A 4,118-nucleotide genomic window follows, 5' to 3' on the forward strand; every position below is an offset into this window, starting at 1 on the left:
GGTCACCCACGCTGGTGTGTGACGTAAGCGTCCGGGGGCGGGGCCCGAGCGCCCAGCCAACCAATCCCCGCCCCCTTTTCCCACATCTGTCCCACAGGCGCCGCCTAACGGCCGACAATCCACGCTCCTCCGCCCCTGAACTCACATTTCCCATGAGTCCCTCCGGCATCTGGCGAAAGGGGGAGACTTCGGGAGTTGGAGTCCCACCCATTTGGAGACTTCTCAGACTCAGGGGCGACCTCCCGTTTTCAAGAGAGAGACATTGTCCTGCTGCGTTTCATTCATTCTGTTCCAAGGAGGGATTATTTTCGAGCTGTCCTCCATTTGCGCAGCCGCAGGACTAACATCACTCAGATTGGACAAGTCTCCAGATCCATGGATTCAAACATCCATATAATTCATTATATATTAATATTAATAATAATAATGATGATGATTATAAATTAAAAACACACTGAAAGGAGGCATATGGCGGTAAGAGAAGCAAACAGATAACTTCCTCAACATTGGGAGATGGTGAGGGATTGGCCATGCTTGTGTTACAATTCACTTGTCAAGGAAACTTGCCTTTTGGGTAGAAAAACTGGATATTTCAGAATAGTGTGAAAAAGGAGGGGGGGAAATAGCCTCGAAACCCATCACCTGGCTGCAAAATTTTATAGGATTTGTTTTAAGTATATGCAGCAAGAAATACCAATATTTCCCCTATTTTTCTGAAGACTCCTAACTTACAAAACAGTTTTACAATCTTTCTAAAGACTGGGAGGAGAAGAGATAAAAGACTCTCCCAAGGGAGATGAAGTGAAATTGATGAAGCCACAATTGGAAGCATCTGTTCCATGGAGTCACAAAACAGGGACCCTTAGACAGGGAACAGACATAAAAAAGTTGGGGGGGGCACACAACTATCTGCATCACTTTATCCCCAGGTAAACATCCTTCACTCTCCCCTGGCGCTCCTCCTGGCTTTGCTGCTCTCTGCAAGAAGCACAGAGCAGCAAAGCCAGGAGGAGTGCAAGGGGCGCCCTGGCAAGGCCTGCTTCCTCACCCAAATTCAACCTCAGTTTCTCAACAAGTAAAGAAACTCACACTGAGACTTACAAAATCTATTTCTCTGTCACTCATTAACTATATGGAAAAACTGGAGACATGCTTTGGCTCCTGATTCCTGCCTTTTGAGGCCTTTCATACTTCATCTAAGTTTTCATATGCCAGATAAATGTAACTGGTTCAAAGAATTGAGAGATCAAGGACTATATACCACACATAAGACCTATTTATTAATGGAAAACCTAAAACTAAGGAGTCTTTCCCCATTCAACTGCAACATATTAAAATTATATGGTTTCAAATTCACCAATTCTACTCTTTTGCCACCTGGTTGGCAGTGAAAAAAGAAATTTCACATCCACTAACTCCCTACAAGTCACTATGCGCTGACAATTATCCAGAAATTAAAGGAGAGGCTGCAATCATATATAGAGTATTAGTGGAGACCACATATGTGAACAACCTCTTTCCCAGACTAACTTGGCAATTGGACTTTGGGGTGAACATCACTGACTCAAACTGGTTCCATGTTTGGTCCTCTCACCCTTATAATCCCAGATCAGCTAATACAAGAGGATCAATACTTAAAGCAATTCACAGATGGTATTCAATTCTCATCCAATTATCAAGAATAACTAAAAATGCCCCAACATCATGCTGGAGTGTGGCAAACACACTGGCTCCTATCTCCATATGTGGACAGAATGTCCTAAAGTTAAGACTTTTGGACAGTAGTCATGAACCAGATCTCACTTATTACCAAACAAACCATCTATTTTTGTCCTGCAGCTTTGTTATTCCATCTGTATACCAAAGAAAATAATGCTCTGAAACATAGAAACCTTGTCACAATCCTTCTGGTTGCTGCAAGAATTGAAATAGCTGCCTGCTGGAAGACAGGAGAGTTAACCATGAAAAAATGGTGGACTAGAGTGGAATGCATGGTTACTTGAAAAACTTTCCTACACGATCAATCCTTGTAATGAACCCAAAAAATCATGCTCATTTTATGAGGGCTGGTCAATTCTTACGTTGCCGCAACCTCACATTTGCCCAAGCTGCTGACTTATGGAGAGACACTTTCAGCTTGAACCTGATCCCATTATGAAAGGCTCCCACAGTAAACTTTTGTGTTCATCCTAACTGCACAATGCCACCTGGATAAGTAGGCTACTGGATTTGTCTGTTAAGTGTCCCTTATATGTGTTTTTAACTAATACCCTAAGCCTGTTTGAACATTTGTTGTTGTTTATTTAGTATTCTTTGTGGAACTGAAATAATGGAAAGTCTTTTTAAAAATCAAGTGGAGAACGAAGTAAGGGCACAGGCCAAGTTTCAGTATGGTTTATCTTAGTTAGTATGTCTTTGGCATATTATTACAAGTCTCTTAGTGACCTGCCCCAAGCCTCTGGGCAGTAACAAATAAGTTTAATAAATAGTACCTAGATACAATATTACGCCTTTTAAAAGAGTAATTGCCCAATCAGGTGCTACTCTTGGCATCCTTGTGAATTTCCAGCCATCTTCATACGATTAGGCATAGTGAGGCAATAATCTTGACCAGCAGCTAGGAGACAACAGCAAGCTGACGAAAGAGGTCTGGGTGCCACACAACCTGCTCTGTGTGCCTTGTGCCAGAGCCTGAACAACATACTTTTCTGGATTAGCAGTTTTCCAATTCCTCCAGCCAGCATGGCTAGCCTAAACTAAACTGCTGCCTTCAGCTACAGGAGGGGATACTGTCCAGTAGTCAGTATGGATGCAAGATTTAATTGCTGGTTAATTTGGGTTTTGTAAATGGCCTGGGTAGGAGTACTATCTTGTTTGTCCCCTCACACAGTGAAATGTCTTGAGCTATCCTTATCTACAGGCAAAAGACCAATAGACAGTTACATTTTACTTTGTCATTTATTGCTGTATGCTTTCAAGTCATTTCCTACTTATGGTGACCCTAAGGTGAACCTAACATGGGGTTTTCTTGGCAAAATTTGTTCAGAGGAGGCATGCCATTTCCTTCCTCTGAGGCTGAGAGTGTGTGACTTGCCCATGGTCATGCAGTGGGTTTTATGGCCAAGCAGGGGTTCAAATGCTGCTATCCAGAGTCACAGTCCAACACTCAAACCACTCCACCATGCTGGGACCTATCTCCAAAGTCCATACTTCTAATTAGGCCAACCAAAAGACACAAAAACCCCTATGCAAGTCACAAAATTAAAATCAAAGTCTTGACATTTCAGTTTCAAAAGCTTGTTTCAAAAAGATGATTTTTGTGCCTATTTGATTGGTTTAACAAAGGTACTGCAAGAGTACAGACTTTGGAATTTGTCTTATGTCTGTTATGTCCTGCATTTAATAATAATAATAATAAGATTTATTTATATACAGCCCAATCACTGGGAATCCGAGCGGTTTACAACAGAGGGGATAATAGATGGTTCCCTGCCTTCAGGCTTACAATCTAAAAGACACAACACAAAAGGAGAAGGGAATGGTGAGGAGGAGAGAGGATCAGGTCCAGCAGTTCTTCTCTCCCTCTGAGGTCTGGACCAAGGCAGATGGACTGGAGGGCGGGCGCTCAATCTTCAGGCTAGCCCTGGTGGATCTAGCCTGCCTCTCTCTCCCTCAAGATGGAGGATGAAGGGAGGGCTTGTCTTCTTCCAGGCATATTACCTATGTATTACCTATTAGGTTTAAAAACTATTTCATATGAGGTAAGGGGGGGGGGCTGCTGTAGCAGAACCCATTATTAGAGGAGGTGAATGGCATGCAGGTTTCAAAAAAGATCTACATCACAATGTAAAAAAAAACACCATAAGCAAGCCGAATATCAGATACAGGTTATGCTATCTTCTGCACAATCAGAAAACAATAATTCTAATTCTAATCATTCTCTCCACAAAAAGAAAGAGAGTACAGAAGGGAAAGCAGCTGATGGTGACCATAATTGTCTAGGACAGTTTATTATTTCACTTCAGTATTATTCCAAAAACCTATAACCAAGACAGCCAATATGGTATAGTAGTTTGAGTGTTGGACTAGGACTCTGGAGACCATGAGGACCATGAATC

General features: G+C 42.3%; 1 protein-coding gene across 1 annotated transcript in view; it reads right to left on the minus strand.

The window, feature by feature from the left end:
• Positions 1–4,118, minus strand: part of NUFIP1 (nuclear FMR1 interacting protein 1) — a 22,351-nt gene that overhangs the window by 2,747 nt on the left and 15,486 nt on the right. The window lies entirely within an intron of this gene.

Source organism: Sceloporus undulatus, chromosome 3, assembly GCF_019175285.1.
Source record: "Sceloporus undulatus isolate JIND9_A2432 ecotype Alabama chromosome 3, SceUnd_v1.1, whole genome shotgun sequence".
Lineage (NCBI taxonomy): Eukaryota > Metazoa > Chordata > Lepidosauria > Squamata > Phrynosomatidae > Sceloporus > Sceloporus undulatus.